Consider the following 23716-nt stretch of genomic DNA (forward strand, 5'->3'; position numbering starts at 1 on the left):
ATCTTGGGCATGGTGGCTCATGTCTGTAATCCCAGCATGTGGGCAGGCTGAGGTAGGGAGATTGCTTGAAGCTAGGAGTTCAAGACCAACCTAGGCAACAAAGCAGACCCCCGTCTCTACAAAAACTATACAAAAATAATTAGCTAGGCATGGTGGTGCATGCCTGTGTCCCAGCTACTCAGGAGGTTTTGGTGAGAGGATTATTTAAGCTCAGAACTTTGAGGCTGCATTGCACTATGATAGTGCCACTGCACTTCAGTCTGAGCAACAGAATGAGACCCCGTCTCTTAAAAACAAAAACCAAACAAATAATTTAAGTAGTGTGGGTGCTGCTAACTTTCTATACAAGTGATGTCTTCCCTGACAAAGTCCTTGTCCAAAAAAAGTGGGCATAATAGTACTCTGACCCCCTAAATTGTTGTGCCGTTTTGAAGATAAAGGAAAATAGACAGAAACTTAGTGGGCTGCCTGACATTCAGGTGCTAATCAGTAAATGGTAACTTCTTTTGATATTGTTTTTGTAATTATTAGCTCGGTAAATGAAAGATATTCCAGAGCTATTTTATGGAGTTTTTAAATAAAGCAACTGCTTCATTAAAATGTTTCAGGGGAGATAAGTACAAGTGGTTTAGTCTTTCCAGGGCATAAGATGTGCAGAAGGTGGTGGTGAGTGATGACTTCTGGGCCAGGACTTGTGGCACAAGTAGCTGTGAGTGGCAGGTGGCAGGAAGCCGGAATGAGGCCCAGACGACTTCACCTGTGCTGCCCACCATGTACACCAGTCCTGCAGGGGCTCCTTGTACATGCTGATTGCTTTCTGCTGAGACTGAAGCTCGATGGCTTTCACACAGGACCAACTCTTGTGGCTGAGTTTGGCACAATTGCCTTCCCACTGGGCTTCTGGAACTCCATCCTTCCAAGCAAGGCAAGTGGCATGCAACTGAATGAGAGTGAAGACATTGCATCCTAAAATGAGATGGCTTGATTTTCTAAAAAAATAAATTAATCACAAACGTGAGTTCTTTGTTATTAGTGACTAAACACGTATCTATCACCACACTGAGGTGGATGGCTGCTGGCCAGGGCAAGGGGATCAGGTAGCTACACAAATGTGTCTGGGCCAAGGTATGGTAGAGGTAACAGGTGTTTCAGGTATGGTGGGGAGAGGGGTTGGAGATGGTTCAGAAGAAGGAGAGACAATGACTGCATGGGAGGAACACCGACACTTGTGGAAGCAGGTCATTTGAAATATTGAAGAGTCCATGGGATTTAAATGTGTAACTGTGGGAAGAGGAGAGGAGGGGATGCCAGATAGAAGAGCTGCTAGTGTAGAGTATTCATGGCAGACCAAAATAGATCCAGTTAGGACAATATAGAGGGCTGTGAATGCCCAGACAAGAAGGCTGAAATTAAACTCTTAGCTTTCAAAATAAGAAGCACAAGGCCCGGCGCAGTGGTTCACACCTGTAATCCCAGCACCTCAGGAGACCGAAGCAGGTGGATCACCTGAGGTCAGGAGTTCAAGACCAGCCTGACCAACATGGAGAAACCCTATGTCTACTAAAAGAATATAAAATTAGCTGGGCGTGGTGGCATATGCCTGTAATCCTAGCTATTTGGGAATCTGAGGAAGGAGAATGGCTTCAACCTGGGAGGGAGAGATTGTGATGAGCTGAGATCATGCCATTGCACGCCAGCCTGGGCAACAAGAGCGAAGCTTTGTCTCAAAAAAATAAATAAATAAATAAGAAGCACAATATTCTTTTGTTTGTTTGTTTGTTTGAGACAGAGTCTCGCTGTGTCACCCAGGCTGGAGTGCAGTGGCACGATCTCGGCACATGGCTCTCTGTTTCCCAGGTTCGAGAGATTCTTCTGCCTTAGCCTCTCCAGCAGCTGGGACTATAGGCATCCACCACCATGCCCAAAGAAGCACAATATTCTTAGGAGATGGTGATTCTTCCGACAGAGACTCTCCTTAAATGCTTATAGATGAAAATAGCGTTCACAGAATGGTCAAGCATCTTATTCAAACTCAGAGAGCTACTGTGTGGTAGCACAGGGATTTGAACACAGACAGTCTTGCTCTCAGATCCTCACTGACAAGCATCATGTTCTGTTACCAAAGGAGCCCCCAGGATTCAGAAGAAGCTGCTCCAAGGAAGGTAAAGAGTTGGGATGGGCTTGCTGGCCTCAGGGCAGATGGAGCTTCCCAAGCAGGTGTCTATGAGGAACCTGGAAAGGCAGGTGGGAACTTGACAGAACCTGGGGCAGAGGGTGGTCCCTATGTGCACTCTCTCCATGGTCTTGAACATTAAAGATTTGTTGATGGATGAGATCCTTGAGAGAGAGAAGAGTGGAGAGGTGAGAGCCTTGGGAAAATCCATCTCACCGAGTGGGAACATGAGGCCCCAGAAGCAGCAGGACCCAAGCCTACAAAGCATTTTTCTGTGACTAGGTTGGGAAAGGGAGGGCTTTGAAAAATGTACCAGACACACCATGTGGTCGCTCACTGGAGGAGGAGGAGAGCTCCAGGGTCACCGCAGCTCACTCCATCTCCCAGGAGTATGGCACATGCTCACAGGTGTCGCTCCTGGCACTAGGGATGCTGAGATGATACTGCGTGTTTATGTAGGAAGGGTTTGTGTTGACACGGATGCCTGGAGTCAAGCTGCTAATCCTTGGGTTACAAAATGAACACATCGAAGATTCCTGAACCGCCCAGAACACAGCAGGAGGCCAGATATACTGTTTGGCTTTGGGAACTGAGTGAGACAGGGAAGCTCCAGCTTCAAGGCTCACCCACACCATACGGCCTCTGCTCCCACCTGGCATGGGTCAGAGCTAAAGCCAAGGGGTGCTCTGCCCACTCACTGTGCCTAGTGGTTCCCTAGGACTCATGGGCTAGTTGGGCTAGTGCCAGAATTCAATGCCTCCCTGCATAAGATCATGGGGGTGAACAAACCATAGAGGGCCTGGTGAGGGGACTGTCACAGTGGGAGTTTTAGGAGATAATGACCAGCAGCCCGGTGTTGCAGAGATGTTTAGGGGATGAACACAGGAGGGGGAACCGCGTGATTTCTCTGGTGAAAGTTTGGTGCATTATGTTTATTCTCCTCTTTTTCCTGGTGAGAAGAAAGAATCCACAGCCCAGCAAATAGTCTATTCTCTAGCCTTTTCAGCACATAGGTGTGGTCATTTAAGTTCTGACCAAAGGGATGTGAGAGGAAGTGTTATATGGGACTTAGATGGATGTTGCTGTGGCCTGAACTGTGCCCACTCCCACTCCCCACCAAATTCATATGTTGAAGTCCTAACACCCAATATCTCAGAATGTGGCTTTTTATTTATTTACTTATTTTTTTGAGACAGAATCTTGCTCTGTTGCCCAGGCTGGAATTCAGTGGTGCGCTCTCAGCTCACTGCAAACTCTGCCTTATGGGTTCAAGAAATCCTCATGCCTCAGCATCCCAAGTAGCTTGGATGGCAGGCACCCACCACCATGCCAGGCTAACTTTTGTATTTTTAGTAGACATAGCGTTTCATCATTTGGCTGATCTCAAACTCCTGACCTCAGGTGATCCACCTGCCCTAGCCTCCCAAAGTGCTGGGATTACAGGCATGAGCCACGGTGCTCAGCCAGAATGTGGCTTCTTAAAGATAAAAGTCTTTTAAAAGGTGATTAAGTTAAAGTAAGGCATTACAGTGGGTCTTAATCCAATGTGACTGGTGTCCTTATAATAGGAAGATTTGATCACAGACCCACATAGAGGAAAACACAGCAAAATAAAGTAGCCATTAGAAGCCAAGGAGAGACATCTCAGAAATAAATCAACCCTGCCTACACCTTGACCTTGGATCTCTAGCCTCTAGGACTGTGGCAATGAATTTCTGTTGTTTAAGCCACTGGGATTTGCGATGCTGTATTATAGTAGCCCTTGGGAGTTATCCAGATGCTTGAAGGGGAGTGGTCCAGCCAAGAGGATACTCATAACCTTTCCTCCTTCCTTCTTTCCACATGTGTGAGTCTATTTTCTGTTTCATATAACATAATACCTGAATCTGGGTAATTGTAGAGAAAATGCATCTATTTTTTATAGTTCTGGAGGCTGAGAAGTCCCAGGTCAAGGGGCTGCATCTGGTGAGGGCCTTCTTGCTGGTGGGGACTCTGCAGAGTCCTGAGGTGGTACAGGACATCACATGGCCAGGGGGCTGGGTATGCCAGCTCAGGTCTCTCTTCTTCATCTTATAAATCCACGAGGCCCCCTCCCATAATAACCCATTCATTAATCCATCAATCCTGTAATCCATAAACAAATCCATTCATGAAAACAGAGCCTCATGATCCAATCACTTCTTAAAGGACACAGTTCTCAACAACACCACATTGTGGGACCAAGTTTGAATATGAGTTTTGGGAGGGGACATTCACATCATAAAACCACCTTTTCTTCGTTCCTTTACTTCTTCCTCCTTCCCTGCCTCCCTTCTAACTTTCTTTCTTTCTCTTTCCTGAGGTCTAATGAGCAGACATGAAGGCTGGTGTGCAGCAGCCATCCCACCCCCTAAGGGGGCGTTCGGGATGAAAGGCACATGAAGGCAACAGTGGAACAGGAAGGGGAGGAAGCCTAGGCTCCTTCTGATATCGTGGGGCCCCAGATGGCCACCTCCTGAGTTATTTATGCATGTGAAGAGAACTTTATGTGTATCAATGTTCATTAGGGGCTTCAATGTGTCCTCACACACACACAAAAAAATAACACAGATGTTGAAGTCCCTAAATTCTGGTCCCTATGAATATGACCTCATTTGAAATTAGGGTGTTTCCCAATGCAATCAAATTGAGATGAGATTATGAGAGTGGACCCTACTCCAGGATGACTGTATTCTTAACAGGAAGAGGAGAATTTGAAGGCAGACACACACAGAGAAGGGGAACACATTTAGAAGACAGAGGTGGTAGAGATTTGATTTATGCAACAGCAAGCCAAGAAATGCCAATGGCTGATGATGCTATGGTGTGAAGACTTGTCCTCTCCAAAATTCGTGTTGAAATTTAATCCCCATGGTAGCAGTATGGAGAGGTAGAGATGGCCTTGAAGAGGTGATCGGTCTACCCTCAGGAATTGATTAATTCATTGATGGATTAACGGGTTAATGGATTATTCTGGGAGGGGACATGGTGGCTTTATATTAGGAAGAAAATATATCTGGGCTAGCATGCTCCACTTCCTCATCATGTGATGTCCCGTGCTACCATGAGACTCTACAGTGTTCCCAGCAGCAAGAAGGCCCTCAGTAGATATGGTCCTCTGACCTTGGACTTCTCAGCCTCCATTGCTATAAAAAAATAATGCCTTTTCTTTATAAATGACCCAGTTGCAGGTATCCTGTTACAAGGAACAGAAAAGCAACTAAGACATCTGGTAACAGCTGGAAGTAAAGCATGGCCCTGCCAAGACCTTGTTTTCAGACTTCCAACCTCTAGAGCTGTGGGAGAAGAAATTTCTGTTGTTTTGAGCCACCGAGTTTATGACCTACTTTGTTATGGCTGCCCTAAGAAACTAATGCATTCTTAAAGTTCGGTCTCCCTTGACTAGCAGGTAAGCCAAATTCCTAACCAAAGGCCACTGGGAACTCTGGAGCTAGCAGTTTTATAAGAACAATAGGGGCGGGATCCAAACTGGAAGGTAACAAAGGGGTAGCTGAGGAGGAAGTGGCCGCAGCGCGGACTCTCGTTTCAAGGTTCTTAGGAAAAGTATTGAATTTATCTAAGTCTTAGTTTTCTCATCCCTAGCATGGAGATAACAATAGCACATGGGTTTGTGGTTAATCAAAAGAAAGGAGTGATTGCCTGTTAACTGCTTAGCACCAGGTGGGAAAACAAATAAGCGGTCTCACATTAAATAAACAGAAACAATATTTTAAAGACGTAAATGCTCACTATACATTGTAGATTGAAATGGCTTCTATTAATACATTCGGTAATTCACCCATTCACTCACCAAGTACTGATTGAGCCTTTATGGGTGTCAGCTACCATCCTTAGACCTTAGTACTAGGGGTGTTTTCTGGAAGAAAAGGACACTGTTCCTGCTCTTCAGAGGTTCACAGATGAATGCAGTCACTGCTTCTGCTACTAATAACAATGCTCCCTCCCTTTCTAAGTATGGAAAAGGCAATCCAGAGAGCAGATTTAGGATGAGAACATCAATTGGCCACCTATCAAGATGGGGGGCAGCCCAACTCCTGAGCTGCAAATCTGACTGTTCTGTGATGAAAACAGACTAGAAATACAATAAGAACCTAAAATTAAGATGTTTTTCAAATCAAAAGTGAAAAAAAAAGAGGTAAGGGAAGTATTTTTTAATTGGAAAGCATTATTATTTAAAAGCATTGTCAGAAATAATTAGGGAGTAGAGAATCTGTTCAGCCAAGATCAAGGGTGTGCATACATGACTCTTTGATCATTCAGGTTTTGAGAGAGTCATAAAATATTTACAGTGCAGAAGCCACTGGACAATGCCTAGGACAGAATCTAATTATCTTATCAGGCCAAAGAGTCTAATGATGGGACCTGATGATGGGACTCCCACCAGGACCCAGAACCAGGGCTCCGATGCCCACGTTAGTGTGTGCCCATTGTGTCCTGTTGCCTCTAGGTCCAGGGCTTACCAAATTCCTCAAGAAAGGTCCAGGTTCAGAGATTCCACTTTCCTCACAGCACCCAACTCTCTCACTTTCCAGTTGGTACTAGAGTCTGCCATCTTTTCCGTCTATACTTCATCATGATTTTTCAAAGTTGCTTGCAAAAAGTATATACATATCACACAGCACACAGTTCAGAGGGGTTAGCTGATGACTGAGCTGTATCTGAAGAGACCTAGAACCTGAGCAGGTAGGACATGTGCCTCTCACGTTGTGCTCTCAGGCTTTGTGATCTCACCTATCTCCCCACTGATACTTTGAGCCCTTTAATGGATGGCCTTTCACCTCCATACCTAGCACTTTCTGCAGGTCTGGCTCAATGAACACTCACGAATGAATGCACGGAATTTGAATGAATATGTAAGTGGTGGGGGCAAAAAATACCTAGAGAAAGCCAAGAGTGGTGCCTCATGCCCATAATCCTGTCACTTTGGGAGGCCAAAGTGGGCCAATGGCCTGAGGTTGGGAGTTCAAGACCAGCCTGACCAACATGGAGAAACCCCGTCTCTACTAAAAATACAAAATTAGTCGGGTGTGGTGGCACATGCCTGTAATACCAGCTACTTGGGAAGCTGAGGCAAGATAATCACTTGAACCCAGGAGGTGAAGGTTGTGACGAGCCAAGATTGCACCATTACACTCCAGCCTGGGCAACAAGAGCAAAACTCTGTCTCAAAAAAGTTTTATGTATATATACACACATACATACATATATATATAACTTTTTTGAGACTGAGTTTTTTATATATATATGTATATATAATTTGTCCATATATATAATATTTTGAGCCTGAGTAATACATACATATATATACACACACATACACATATATATACACACATATACATACACATACAAATATACGTATACATAGACATAGACATAGACATGTACATGTGCATGTACATATACATATACATACACACACACACCCCTGGAGAGGAAAGACTAGTTCAGGGACATAGAAGACATCATTCATAGGGTGACACATGAGTGGGTCTTGAGGATACTGAGAGTTAGTCCCCTGAGCAAGGGAAGCGAGGCAGCCTTGGAGATGGAAGCAACATTATATGCAGAGCTCCTCCTTGCTCTGCTGAGGAAGGCTCCTGAGGAATAAGGTGCAGGCATGGATTTGCCTGAGACAAGCCTGGATGTTAGGTCTGCCTAGACCAGGAATGAGAGAGCCTCCCTGTTGGAGAACTTGGGATCTCTCTGGAGGGCAGCTGAGCATGAAGGATGGATCTGGGAAACAGCATGACAGTAACTGATTTGAGGTCTACAAAGACCATGAGTGGGTTACCAATCGATGGAGGAGAGCAGGCCAGGAAACCAAGATACCGGGTGAAAAATGCCAAAGTCTTCACCCAAGAGGGTGGACTTTGGACAGAGAGGGGAAGGGCTCTAAAAGGCATTTTCCACACACAATTTGTGATCCACATGGGAAGTGAGGGAAAGTTTTTTTTTTTTTTTTTTTTGAGACGGAGTTTTGCTCTTGTTACCCAGGTTGGAGTGCAATGGCACGATCTCGGCTCACCGCAACCTCCGCCTCCTGGGTTCAGGCAATTCTCCTGCCTCAGCCTCCTGAGTAGCTGGGACTACAGACACGCACCACCATGCCCAGCTAATTTTTTGTAGTTTTAGTAGAGACGGGGTTTCACCATGTTGACCAGGATGGTCTCGATCTCTTGACCTCGTGATCCACCCGCCTCGGCCTCCCAAAGTGCTGGGATTACAGGTTGAGCCACCGCGTCCGGCCCAAGGGAAAGGTTTTTAACTTCAGAGTCTGGGCTGATAATGACGCTCATTTTTGAGACAGGCAGTACTTAAGATGAAGGAGCAGAGAGGGGAGCTGGGGGTTCAGACTGGATTTGTCAAGTTCAAGTCACCTGGGGAACATCCCAGTAAGAAGGTCTTACTTGAGGGCTTTAAATTATAAGGTTACAGCTTTGGGATTAAACAATACCTGTAAAGAAGATCTGCAGATCGTCACGGAACCATGACTATATTTCAATGTTGCTTTGAATAAAGGGATGCTTACATTGTGCCCTGGAGCTTACCAGGTGAACACTTTAGAGTTCACAGCACACACTACAACCTTCCCCTCATTAACACCCCTACCACCACCACCATCCCTGCTTATGGCATAGACAACCAAGATTAGGAATATGATTTAGCCAATCTGACAATGCCCAAAGCAGGCAGGTTGTTCTAGGATCATGTAACTAAAAGCAGTGCCTCTTGGACTGATGGTCTCAAGTCCAATTTCAAGATGGTCTCAAGTCCAATTTCAATCTCTTTTCCCATCCTAGTGTTTTGACCATTCAATCTACTATTTGCTAAACTTTAAAAATTCCATGAGGTGTGCTGGTGGAGTCCCTAATGCAAAGGGCATTTGATATCTGACCTGAGCACAGCTCGGAAGAGAAGCTGGAGACTATAGGCATGGGGCTGTCAAAGCCATCTCTGCAGAGGGAAGGCTGAGCAAGAGTATCGTCAGGCACAACACAAGATTTCTGTGCATCTGAACAGGGTGAAGCAGGGACTAGAACCATCTGAAAGTTGAAAGCATGTGCATTAGAATAGACTTGAGCCCAAGTCCTGGCTTCAGTACTTTTTATATTTTATTCTATTTTATTTTGTTTTATTTTATTTTATTTCTTTTATTTTGCTCTATGGTAGCCCAGGCTTCAGTGCAGTGGCATGATCTCAGCTCACTGCAACCTCCGCCTCCCAGATTTAAGCGATTCTCTTGCCTCAACCTCCCAGGTAGCTGGGATTACAAGTGCCTGCCATCTTGCCCACCTAATTTTTGTGTTCTTAGTAGAGACGGGGTTTCGCCATGTTGGCCAGCTTCTCTTGAACTCCTAACCTCAAATAATCTACCCTGCTCACACTCCCAAAGTGCTGGGATTACAGGCATGAGTCACCATGCCCGACCAGCACTTTTTAACTTTGAGCAAGTCGCGTAAGTTCTTTTAGCCTTGTTTAAATGGGAGGATTGATGGATCTTGCCTGCTGGGCTGTTACACAAAGTGTAATTCTACACGTGAATACTGCTCATACTGACCAGTATTGGTAAGTGTTTGGTAAATTCATGTGGTCAGATGGGAAAAGTCAGTTTGTCCATGTTCTTTGTCGTAGGATTGCTTTCTTATGGGTCTTGCCCTTTTCTGTGCCCTTGAAGACACAGGGCTTTGCACCAGATGCCTGACAGCCAGTAAATGTTCAAGAAAAGAAAGAACAATCCCAGGCAGTAAATCAAAGGACAATTTCTAATAAGAGAAACAACAGAACAAAGAATACAAGAAACATTTGAAAGATCCAGAACCATAACATGCAATAATAATGTGTCTGGACCTATAAATAATACCATGTGCTATGGGGGAGAAATGCTTCCCTTTTGATAGGTTTATAAAACCAGATGAAGGAGGCAGAGGAACACGTGAACTTCCATCTCTTGAAATTGGCACTCACCAAAGGAATGCAGATGAGCACAGTTGCCTGATTGTAACGTGGATTGGGAAGCAGCCTAAATGTAATAAAATTGATGGTGCCTAATTGTCCAGGAGTTTAGTCCACAGGGTATGAAGTGAGAAGGGTGTGGTCAGTTTCTGCAGCACCATTAATTAATTGAGAGCAGGTTAATGAGGTAAGCCAAGAATATCCTAAATCATAATGGCCTGGGAGCACGATCAAAGTGAAAAGCATAACGCAGGGAACTCATCGAAGCTAGAATTATGAGTTAAAAATGAGAGGCAGCTTGAAAATCATGCAAACAAACCTATCTGGAGAAAAATGATCAGAAACCACCAGAGAATACAGTAGGGAGCTCCAGCAAGAAAAGCAATGGAAATGCAAAGACAGTAACAAATTAAATATAGGAAGAACAGAATGGGCTGCATGAGCTGGAAAAGGTTAAAGTAATGAGTACTCTGCTGTCAAGGTCAAGCATAACTCTTATGACCCCAGGAAGGTGTGGCTCTGCCTTTCTATCTGGTTGCATCTCAGACAAAGACTCAGGTGATGGTTGTGGATATGGAGAGGTCCTAACACATAGGACCTGTGTTAGCTCCAGTGACCTTGAACTTGCTACCTGGACTCCTCATACCTCAGTGTTTTTGCCTGCAAAGTGCATATAAAAATAACAACCACCTTTATGCTACAGGCTTCTTGTGAGGAACAGATGAATAAAGATGGGAAACAAATTGAAAATTTTAATTGAAAACTGTAAAGCGTTTTGCAAACAACAGTCATGGGCTCAAACAAACCAAAACTAATAAGAAAAAAAGTTCTATAGATGCCTTGACTTCATTGCCTTACCTGTCAAAGCGAGATTTTTTTGTCCTCTGGAATTTTCCTCTGCAGTAAGAATTAAATTGGTTGATACCTGTAAATATATATATTATCATACATACATATGTATACAACAAATATAGGAAATGACATTTCACATATATATGAAATAATAACATATATTTCACATGTACATGACATGTATAGAAGAGTATCTGGCAATAGAAAATGTTTAATACATGCTAGTGACTTACACAATGTGCCACAACTTCTTTGTAAATCAGTTTCTCTCACTAGAATATGTGCTCCTTGAGGGTCAAGGCCACCTTATCCATGCTTTCTCTTTCAGCACAAAACACTATGTTTGACACACAGAGATATCACTAATTAAAAGGACACAATGATAATAACAGTTAATATTTATTAATGCTTACTTTGCATGAGGGATTTTGTTTATCTATTTACCTTTCTTATCATAGAATCATTTGAACTAGATACTAGCTTGTGTCTTATTTTACTGATGAAGAAGCAGGTACACAGAAGTGGCATGAAATTCCCAAATTACACAGTAAGAGGAGGAGTAGAGATGGAGTCCATGTCAGGCTTTGTGCCACCCCACAGTCTGAGCTTCTCAGTACTAAAAAGGAAGGAATAGAAGCATGGATGAACAAGTGAATGAAGGAACGAAAGCATGAGGGAATGAGTGAGTGACATGACAATTACCTAACATATTGAAGCTACACCCTGCCTTCTAAAACCTCAGAATCTTACTTGGGAACAACGCACACATTAAACAATCCAAGAGCAGCTAGCAATGAATAATGTTTATATATGCACAGAAGTCAACACCCAGAAAGCTTGCTGGAAAAGTGGGTTCCTTGTACTCTCCCACAGTTCTCTTGGGCCTCATTTAAATTTCTTTTTTTTATTATTGTTATTATACCTTAAGTTCTGGGATACATGTTCAGAGCGTGCAGGTTGGCTACATAGGTATATACATGACATAGTCGTTTCCTGCACCCATCAACCCATCATCTACCTTAGGTATTTCTCTTAATGCTATCCCTCCGTTAACCCACCATCCTCCAACAGGCCCCAGTGTGTGATGTTCTACTCCCTGTGTCCATGAGTTCTCATTATTCAACTCCCACTTATGAATGAGAGCATGTGGTGTTTGGTTTTCTCTTCCTGTGTTGGTTTGCAGAGAATGACGGTTTCCAGTTTCATCCATGTCCCTGCAAAGGACATTAACTCATCTTTTTTATGGCTGCATAGTATTTCATGGTGTATATGTGCCACATTTTCTTTATCCATCTACCATTGATGGGCATTTGAGTTGGTTCCAAGTCTTTGCCATTGTGAATAGTGCTGAAATAAACATACATGTGCATGTGTCTTTATAGCAGAATGATTTATAATCCTTTGGGTATATACCCAGTAATGAGGTTGCTGGGTCAAATGGTATTTCTGGTTCTAAATTCTTGACGAATTGCCACATTGTCTTCCACAATGGTTGAACTAATTTGCACTCCCACCAACAGTGTAAAAGTGCTCCTATTTCTCTACATCCTCTCCAGCATCTGTTGTTTCCTGACCTTTTAATGATTGCCATTCTAACTGGTGTGAGGCGGTATCTCACTGTGGTTTTGATGTGCATTTCTCTAATGACCAGTGATGATGAGCTTTTCTTTCATATGTTTGCTGGCTGCATAAATGTCTTTTTTTGAGAAGTGTTTGTCCTTATCTTTCTCTCACTTTTTAATGGGATTGTTGTTTTTTTTCTTATAAATTGTTTAAGTTCCTTATAGATTCTGGATATTAGCCTTTTGTCAGATGGACAGATTGCAAAAATTTTATCCCATTCTGTAGGTTGCTTGTTCACTCTGATGATAGTTTCTTTTGCTGTGCAGAAACACTTTAGTTTAATTAGATCCCATTTGTCAATTTTGGCCATTGCTTTTGGTGTTTTAGTCATGAAGTCTGTGCCGATGCCTGTCTCCTGAATGATATTGCCTAGGTTTTCCTTTAGGGTTTTTATGATTTTATGTCTTATATTTAAGTATTGAATCAATCTTGAGTTAATTTTTGTATAAGGTGTAAGGAAGACGTCCAGTTTTAATTTTCTGCATACGGCTAGCCAGTTTTCCCAACATCATTTATTAAATAGGTAGTCCTCTCCTCATTGCCTGTTTTTGTCAGATTTGTTAAAGATCAGATGGTTATAGATGTGTGGCCTTATTTCTGAGGCCTCTGTTTTGTTCCATTGTTCTGTATATCTGTTATGGTACAAGTACCATGCTGTTTTGTTTACTATAGCCTTGTAGTATAGTTTGAAGTCAGGTAGAGTGATACTTCCAGCTTTGCTCATTTTGCTTAGGATTGTCTTGGCTATGTGGGCTCTTTTTTGGTTACAAATGAAATTTAAAGTAGTTTTTTTCTAATTCTGTGAAGAAAGTCAATGGTAGCATTGAATGTAATGTAATAAAATTGATGATGCCTAATTGTCCAGGGGTTTAGTCCACAGGGTGAGAAGAGCATTGAATCTATAAATTACTTGGGGCAGTATAGCTATTTTCACAATACTGATACTTTCTATCCATGAGGATGAAATGTTTTTCCATTTGTTTGTGTCGTCTCTTATTTCCTTGAATAGTTTTTTGTAGCTCTCCTTGAAGACATCCTTCCACAACCCTTGTAAGTTGTATTCCTAGATATTGTATTCTCGTTGTAGCAATTGTTAATGGGAGTTCACTCATGATTTGGCACTCTGTTTATTTATTATTGGCGTATAGGAATGCTTGTGATTTTTGCACATTGATTTTGTATCCTGAGACTTTGTTGAAGTTGCTTATCAGCTTAAGGAGATTTGGGGCTGAGATGATGGGGCATTCTAAATATATAATCATGTCATCTGCAAACAGAGACAATTTGACTTCCCCTCTTTCTATTTGAATATCCTTTATATCTTTCTCTTGGCTGATTGCCCTGGCCAGAACTTCCAATACTATGTTGTATAGGAGTGGTGAGAGAGGGTATCCTTGTCTTGTGCCAGTTTTCAAAGTGAATGCTTCCAGCTTTTGCCCATTCAGTGTGATGTTAGCTCTAGGTTTTTCATAAATGGCTCTTATTATTTTGAGATATGTTCTATTAATACCTAGTTTATTGAGAGTTTTTAGCATGAAGTGTTGTTGAATTTCATTGAAGACCTCTTCCGCATTGATTGAGATAATCATGTGGTTTTTGTCATTGGTTCTGTTTATGTCATGGATTACATTTGTTGATTTACGTATGCTGAACCAGCCTTGCATCCCAGGGATGAAGACAACTTGATCATGGTGGATAAGCTTTTTGATGGCTGCTGGATTTGGTTTGCATTATTTTATTGAGTATTTCACATTGATGTTCATCAGAGATATTGGTCTGAAATTTTCTTTTTTTGTTGTGTCTCTGCCAGGTTTGGTATCGGGATGATGCTGGCCTCATAAAATGAGTTATGGAGGAGTCCCTCTTTTTCTATTGTTTGGAATAGTTTCAGAAGGAATAGTAGGTACCAGCTTCTCTTTATACCTCTGGTAGAATTCGGCTGTGAATCCATCTGGTCTTCGGTGTTTTTATTGTTTGTTTTTGTTGTTGTTGTTGTTTTGTTTTGTTTTGATAAGTAGACTATTAATTACTGCCTCAATTTCAGAACTTGCTATTGGTCTATTCAGGGATTCAACTTAATCCTGGGTTAGTCTTGGGAGGGTGTATGTGTCCAGGAATTTATCCATTTATTCTAGACTTTCTAGTTTATTTGTGTATAGGTGTTTATAGTATTCTCTGATGGTAGTTTGTATTTTTGTAGGATCAATGGTGATATCCCTTTATCATTTTTTATTTTGTTTATTTGATTCTTCTCTCTTTTGTTATTTATTATCTAGTGGTCTATTTTGTTAATCTAAAAAAAAAAAAAAAACCCAGCTCCTGGATTCATTGATTTTTTTGAAGAGATTTTGTGTCTCTATTTCCTTCAATTCTGCTCTGACCTTACTTATTTCTTGTATTCTGCGAGCTTTTAAATTTGTCTGCTGTTGCTTCTCTAGTTCTTCTAATTGCAATGTTAAGCTGCTAGTTTTATATCTTTCCTGTCTTCTCCTGTGGGCATTTATTGCTATAAATTTCCCTCTAAACACTGCTTTAGCTGTGCCCCAGAGATTCTGAGACATTGAATCTTTGTTCTCATTGGTTTCAAAGAATTTATTTATTTCTGCCTGAATTTTATTACTTAACCCATAATCATTCTGAAGAAGGTTGTTCAATTTCCATGTAGTTGCGTGGTTTTGAGTAAGTTTTTTAATCCCGAGGTCTAATTTGATTGCACTGTGGCCTGAGAGACTCTTTGTTTTATTTCCATTCTTTTGCATTTGCTGAAGAATGTTTTACTTCCAATTATGTGGTTGATTTTAGAATAAATGTGATGCGGTGCTGAGAAGAATGTATATCCTGTTGATTTGGGGTGGAGAGTTCTGTAGATGTCTGTTAAGTCCACTTGGTCCAGAGCTGAGTTCATGTCCTGAATGTCCTTGTTAATTTTCTGTCTCATTGATCTGTCTAATATTGACAGTGGGGTGTTAAAGTCTCCTACTATTATTGTGTGGGAGTCTAAGTCTTTTTATAGGTCTCTAAGAATTTGCTTTATGAATCTGGCTGCTCCTGTATTGGTTACATATATATTTAGAATAGTTAGCTCTTCTTGTTGCATTGATCCGTTTGCCATTACATAATGCCCTTCTTTTGATCTTTGTTGGTTTAAAGTCTGTTTTTTCAGACACTAGGATTGCAAACCTTGACCTTTTTTTGTTTTGCTTTCTATTTGCTTGGTAAATATTTCTCCAACCCTTTATTTTGAGCCTATGTATGTCTTTGCACATGAGATGCATCTTCTGAATACAGCACACCAATGGGTCTTGACTCTATCCACTTTGCCAGCCTGTGTCTTTTAATTGGGGCATTTAGCTCATTTACCTTTAAGGTTAATATTGTTATGTGTGAATTTGGTCCTGTCATTATGATGTTATTTTGCCCATTAGTTGATGCAGTTTCTTCATGGTGTCAATGGTCTGTACAATTTGATATGTTTTTGCATTGGCTGGTACTGTTTTTTTCTTTCCATATTTAGTGATTCCTTCAGGAGCTCTTGTAAGGCAGGCCTGGTGGTGACAACAAACCTCAGCATTTGCTTGTCTATAAAGGATTTTATTTCTCCTTTACTTATGAAGCTTAGTTTGGCTGGTTATAAAATTCTGGGTTGAAAATTATTTTCTTTAAGAATGTTGCATGTTGGCACCCACTCTCTTCCGGCTGGTAGGGTTTCTACAGAGAGGTCCTCTGTTAGTCTCATGGGCTTCCCTTTGTGGGTAACCCAACCTTTCTCTCTGGCTTCCCTTAACAATTTTTCATTCATTTCAACTTTAGTGAATCTGATGATTATGTGCCTTGGGGTTGCTCTTCTCAAGGAGTATCTTTGTGGTGTTCTCTGTATTTCCTGAATTTGAATGTTGGCCTGTCTTGCTAGGTTGGGAAAGTTCTCTTGGATAATATCCTGAAGTGTGTTTTCTTCCTGTCACTTTCAGGTACACCAATCAAATGTAGGTTTGGACTTTTCACATAGTCCCATATTTCTTGGAGGCTTTGTTCATATCTTTTCATTCTTTTTTCTCTAATCTTGTCTTCATGCTTTATTTCATTAAGTTGATCTTCAATCTCTGATACCCTTTCTTTCACTTGATTGATTTAGCTATTGATACTTCTTTAAGCTTCATAAAGTTCTCATGCTGTTTTTCAGCTCCATCAGATCATTTATGTTTTTCGTTTTTCTCTAAACTTCTTATTCTAGTTAGCAATTCCTCCCATCTTTTTTCAAGGTTCTTAGCTTTCTTGAATTGGGATAGAACATACTCCTTTAACTCAGAAGAGTTTCTTATTACCCACCTTCTGAAGTCTACTTCTGTCAATTTGTCAAGCTCATTCTCCATCCAGTTTTGTTCTCTTGCTGGCAAGGAGTTGTGATTCATTGGAGGAGAAGAGATGTTCTGGTTTTTGAAATTTTCAGCCTTTTTGTGCTGGTTTTCCCTCATCTTTGTGGATTTATCTACCTTTAGTCTCTGATGTTGGTGGCCTTTGGATAGGGTTTCTGTGTGGTCATACTTTTTGTTGCTGTTGATGTTATTTCTTTCTGTTTATTAGTTTTTCTTCTAATGGTAAGGTCCCTCTGCTGCAGGTCTGCTGAAGTTTGCTGGAGGTCCACTCCAGAACTTCTTTGCCTGGATATAACCAATGGAGGCTGCAGAACAGCAATGATTGCTGCCTGTTCTTTCCTCTGGAAGCTTTGTCCCAAAAAAGCACCCACCAGATGCTGGCTGAGCTGGAGCTCTCCTGTATGAGGTGTCTTTTGGACCCTGCTGGGAAGTGTCTCCCATTCAAGAGGCATGGGGGCCAGGGGCCCACTTGAGGAGGCAGTCTGTCCCTTAGCAGAGCTTGAGCACTGTTCTGGGAAATCTGCTGCTCTCTTCAGAGCCAGCAGGTAGGAATGTTTAAGTCTGCTGAAGCTGCACCCATAGCCGCCCCTTCCCTGAGGTGCTCTGTCCCATGGAGATGGGAAATTTATCTGTAAGACCCTGACTGGGGGCTGCTGCCTTTCTTTCAGAGATGTCCTACCAGAAAGGAGGAATCTAGAGAGACAGTCAGAGTGGCTTTGCCAAGCTGTGATGTGCTCCACTCAGTTCAAACTTCCTTGCAGCTTTGTTTACACTGTGAGGGGGAAACTGCCTACTCAAAACTCAGTAATGGTGAATGCCCCTGCCTCCACCAAGCTCAAACATCCCAGGTTGACATCAGACTGCTGTGCTGACAGCAAGAATTTCAAGCCAATGGATGTTAGCTTTCTGGGCTCCATGCGGGTAACATCTCCTGAGCAAGACCACTTTGCTCCCTGGCTTCAGCCTCCTTTCTGGGATGGTGAACAGTTCTGTCTTGCTGGCATTCTAGGGGCTACTGGGATATGAAAAAAAAACTCCTTCAGCTGGATCAGTGTCTGCCGAAATGGCCACCCGGTTTTGTTCTTAAAACCCAGGGCCATGGTGGTGTAGGTAACAGAGGAAATCTCCTGGTCCGTGAGTTGCAAAGACCATGGGGAAAGCATAGTATCTGGGCTGAATGGACTGTCCCTCATGGCTTCCCTTGGCTAGGGGAGGGAGTTTCTTGACCCCTTGTTCCTCCTGGGTGAGGCAATGCCCCACCCTGCTTCGGTTCACCCTCCGTGGGCTGCACCCATTGTCTAACTAGTCCCAGTGAGCCAGGTACCTCAATTGGAAATGCAGAAATCACCCGCCTTCTGCATTGATCTTGCTGGGAGCTACAGACCGGAGCTGTTCCTATTTGGCCATCTTGCCATCCACTCCCTCAATTGAATTTTGGACACATCAAAACCCCCTTCCTTCTTCCTTAGAAATCAACCACCTGTATGCATCCCAGAAATGACACTGAAACCCCTTTAATATAAGGGTGATTTCATTAGAACAATCTGAGTCAGGCTTATTTTACTGTGAGCTGTTCCACCAAATGTTGAAGTTTGGTGAAATCAAATTATTACAGAAAGTTTAATGAATACAATAGCAAGAATCACTTGGCATGGTACAGAACACAGCCCTTCTGAGCCTTCCTGGTTTTAGAAATTACTTAATGTTAGCAAAAATGTGATAACACCCACACTGATGCCCACTCTATGCAGCTACCATCGGTACTCACCATGGCTTCAGCACTAGGGTGGTTGTTTCTATTCATTATTGTCATCTGGCCACAAAACTACATTTTAAGGCTAAGAAGACTAGGCCAAGTGTTTTGCTAGCTCATATCCCATCCTAGCATCGAGATCTAATTTCTCCTCTTCTCGGACATCCCTGCGGTAAGAGCCTTGCTCTAAGCAAGCAACTTCGTTGTCCATCATTTATTGTCTGTTTCAGATTAAAAGTTTGAGGCTACTGTTGCTTCTGGGTGTCAAATGTTAACACCTCTGAAACTGCATCTCATTGAACTTTTAATATCCTGCCATGGCCTCCCTTTTGGGGCTGAGCTTTAACCCTCGGAGGCTTATAGGAACATATACATTTAATAGTCTTATGACCTTAGAATTACAAAGGAGTTAATGTGACTTATTTTTTCTGTTATTTCTGGGCGTTTTTTTTTTTTTTTTTTTTTTTAATTACACCATATGGTTTAATGCACCATATGGTTGCCTTTTACAATGGGCCAATCATGACTTCTTACAATGTCTCTATCAGAAGCCACTGAGACACTGGAGGTGCAGCCACCTTCTCATTCTCCTTCCTGCTCTCCTGCAGAGACGGACTCTCAGTAGGAGGTCTCAAAAGCAGGACTAGCCTAACTGGATGAGTCACTTTGCTCCACTGTGCCCTAAACTCTGTCTACTTGACTTTCATCTGCCCCCACTAGATTTAAGATTCTGGGCAGAGTCTCAAGAGACCAAGCCCAGGACCAACCTGGATGCTGGCTCCCCCATGTCCTTCTGAAGGCTCCCTTTTGCATCTTCCCAAGTTGTCGCCCTTTTCCTAAATTCTACACTGCAATCTTGTAACTTCCCTCTAGTCCTGTATGGTAGCCCTTAAAATTCTTTTACTGAGTGGGTTACCATTATGAGCAGGGACTGATCTCTTGGGACTTGGAATCTAGGCAGGGCCTGGGCTGCCAGATGGAGAGCCCTCTCACCTGAGAGTCTTTCTACCTATTGCCTATCTCTTTCCTGCCCCACATTCTGTTGTCTAGCTGGAGGCTATCCGCCCGTCAGCAGCTCTCCCCTCCTGAATGCCTGTCCACTTGCCTAGATCCTATTCATGGACCACTCACAGATCTCCCATTCTCAGGATCTTCCTGCCAACCAAGTCCTACTCAAGACCCAACCCCTAGACAAGCTATCTGTTTGTCACTGGCTTGTGCCACCTGTCACCACTTTCAGACACACAACTGTCTACCTGGTAGAACACCCTTTCTGATCTCCACCTGGCTCTGTCTCCAAACACCAGCCTACCTGTGGGTTCATCTAACCTCAGCCCCTCTCTGCCCTGCCTCTCTCACAGTCTACCCAGCTCCTATCCTGACAGCTGTTTAGGAAGGATGCCCTCTCAAACCCTGAAGTGCACGAGAGCTCTCTCTGTGTGGCCTAAAGGCCTGAAAGAAAGACCTATCCTATATCTGAATTGGGGGGAACGTACATTACCTGGAACCTGCCCCATCATTACATCTGATCTAGAAGCCTGACTACTAACAGGCCGTGGGAAAATGGAGTTATCCTAAGCCTACAAGGAACAGAGTGCTGTATTTTTCTACTCCACCTCTGACCATTGTCACTGCATTAGAAGCTCTTCATGGCATCTTGCAAATACACTCATGATTAAAACAGAATGGTGAAACCACATCAATGTCTAAATCATGGTCATTAGACCTTTGATTTTAGACTGCTGTGCCAGATATAGGGAGGAAGGGCTGTAGCGTTCCCTCTGTGGTGTCAGAAGGGACCTGCACTATGATAAACGTTTCCAGACACCAGATTTACTTCCACTGTGCCTGATCCTTGACACATCGTAAGGGATCTTCGGTGTTGGCTGAAATAAGTTGCAAGTAACAGGAGGGTGGGTAGATATATTCAGAGAGGGACACACAAAGAAACGCAGAGTGATATGGGTTGTCAAGGCTGTGGCTCAGAGGGAAGGAATGTTGCCTCAGTTTCTTCAGCGGTTTAGAGGCAGGCCATTGAGCAGTGCTGACCTCCCAGGAAGAGCTGAACCTGTAAAGTATTAAGAATGCCAGTCAGAGACCAAAGGTCACTGCCATTAGGTGGTGAGAAGACACATTCGTTTCCTAGGATTGCTGTAACCAACAGCCATAAACTGGGTGTCTGAAAACAATTGGAATTTATTGTCTGAAAGTTGTGGAGAAAAGTTTGAGATCAAGGCATCCACAGGATTGGTTCTAGCGTGGGCCGAGGGATCTGCCCCACCGCTCTCTGCCAGGAGCTGCTGGTTTTCTGGCTGTCCGTAGCATTCCCATCTTGCAGACTCACCTCCCATCTTCAAACGGCGTTCCCTGCATCTGTCTTTCTGTCACCTGACCTCTGAGCGAGCAAGCCTCTGTCTCAAAACGTCCCTCTCCTTATAAGGCCACCAGTGGATTAGAGCCTATCGCTGCTAATCCAATAAGGCCTGCCTTTATTTGTTCACACTTCAAAGAACCTATTTCCAAATCAACTCACTTTCCACGGTTCTAGTTGGACATAAACATTTGAGAAAACACTATTCAACCCAGTAAAGAAGCGGGCCGAGTTTGAGCGGAGTCTTAAGGACATCTTTAGTTTCTAAAGGAACATCAATGACAAGACACAGCATCAAATCCCATAGCAGACAGAGAGGATGAAAAGGTGTTGTCTCAGGCCCTGGGGCAGAAGAAGAGGCCAGGCCGAACAGATGGGACACGTTTGAATCTAAAATTGCAAATTCCTCAGTAAGTTATACAGATCACACTAATTTACCTCCATATGCAATGAAGTCAGAATCAACATTTCAGGTCCTAAGGGAATCTTTGCCAACATGACGCCTTTAATGAGCTGGGAGTCAGGGGTTATTTTAATGAGAATATTAAAAAAATATACATTCACCAATCTTTCAATGGTTTTGTTCTCTAACCAAAACCAAACAAGCACACAAGCAAAACTGAGTGGAAGGTGGGAAGGTGTTACCCTGGGACATGGTGAAGGCTGTCATAGCCGTGTTTCCGCCAAGAGGCCAGCATCCACGTCTACGTTCAGCTGTCAGCCCTGCCTCAAAAGTGGAGTGTCATAATTCCATTACTTCTCAGCTAGTGTGCAAAAAGAATGATAATTGTGAAATGAATGTCATTGTTCTAAGTCACCATTCTGAGACTAACAAAAGAAACCAGGAATGGTGAGCACAACACCAGGCTTTCCTGGAGGGATGCTGGCAGATTCTAGAGACTTCTCTCTCTTGTCCGTGCAGCACACGGCATATGGGCAGAGCCGATCCCTGTGCATCAAAGGCACATCCTACTTGGCAGGAGAAGTGGAAGAGGGTGGGGCCACGTGTCCGCAGAAATGGGAGGGCTGAGAGAATCAGTGTTCTAGAGGATCCTCAGAGCTCATCCCCTGTGCATTAATAAACATTCTCCCATAATCGAAGGCCGTTCCCATCCTTTTCCCTGACCTCCCCCGAGATTCTACATGCCCAGTTTTTTCCTGTTAACACCTTAGGAACTGCAGGTCATTTCTTCCAGCCCATCAGCAGTCAAAAGTGTGGATTCTGGAATCAAAACAGCACAGGCCAGGTATGGTGGCTTATTCCTGTCATCCCAGCACTTTCAAAGGCCAAGGTGGGAGGATCACTTGAGCCCAAGAGACAAGCCTGGACAACATAGCAAGACTCCTTCCCTATGTGACATTAAACTAAAAGAAAAAAAAATTAACTGGCAACATGCCTGTCGTCCCAGCTACCTGGGAGGCTGAGGCAAGAGGATCACCTGAGCCCAGAAGTAAAGGTTATAGTGAGCCATGTTTGCACCACTGCACTCCTGCCTGGGTGACAATCAGAATTTGTCTCAAAAACAAAACAAAAAGCACACAGCACAGGTGCTCTGACATTTAGCAGCTAAGTGATCTGGGCCTACTCACTCACACTCTTGCTTCAGTTTTCTCCATGTAAAGTGCGAGAGTAATGATAGTTCATCCCCAGATTCTGATACCATATCTCAGCCTGTGGAAAATACAATTTCTATTTTTCAGTCTAGAAAACTGAAACCCAAAGAGGTTGGATAGGTGGACCACTGGCCTTCTGAAGACTGATTCTTCTCAGGGCCATTTTCCTCATCCCTTGACTAGTATGGCCTTGTGTCTGCAAATGTCTTTTGTATGAACATTCAAAAGTAATTTTAAGGACACTGCTTCCAGTACTGCCTTTGTGTGCTAAATTACAGCCCCTCCTTACTCTGCAAATAAGAACAGAGCACCCACCAGCTTGAGCTTCCTACAGGCACAGTTCTACAACATCCTCACAGAAAACTTTTGCAGTCGAGACTCTTCAATATCCTTTTGACAGTTTAAAAAGCAGAAAAGAAAATAGTCCAGAGACCCTGTATATACGCACAGAGCTAACAGGTGGCAGAGCTGGGATTTGAGCCTACGAAGTTTCAGTCCAAGGCCTTGACTCTAATTATTAGCTCTATGGGACTGTCAGCAGTCTGGGGATCAGAGTCACTGCATCGCTCTCTCGTTTCTCTAATGCCTATGCCTTAAGAAGTATGGCTAAGTCCTGGCACGGTGGCTTACATCTGTAATCCCAGCACTTTGGGAGGCTGAGGTGGGCGGATCACGAGGTCAAACAAGAGATCGAGACCATTTTGGCCAACGTGGTGAAACCATCATCTCTATGAAAAATACAAAAATTAGCTGAGTGTGGTGGCGCACACCTGTAATCCCAGGTACTCAGGAGGCTGAGGCAGGAGAATCACTTGAAGCTGGGAGTTGGAGGTTTCAGTGAGCCAAGATCGCGCCATTGCACTCCAGCCTGGGGACAAAGCAAGACTCCGTCTCAAACAAAAAAAAAAAATAAAAAATAAAAGAGAGAGAGAAGTATGGATAAATACTTATTGAATGAGTGA

This window comes from Sapajus apella, unplaced genomic scaffold (genome assembly GCF_009761245.1).
Source record: "Sapajus apella isolate SASKATOON/1434 unplaced genomic scaffold, GSC_monkey_1.0 scaffold20, whole genome shotgun sequence".
Taxonomy (NCBI): Eukaryota; Metazoa; Chordata; class Mammalia; order Primates; family Cebidae; genus Sapajus; species Sapajus apella.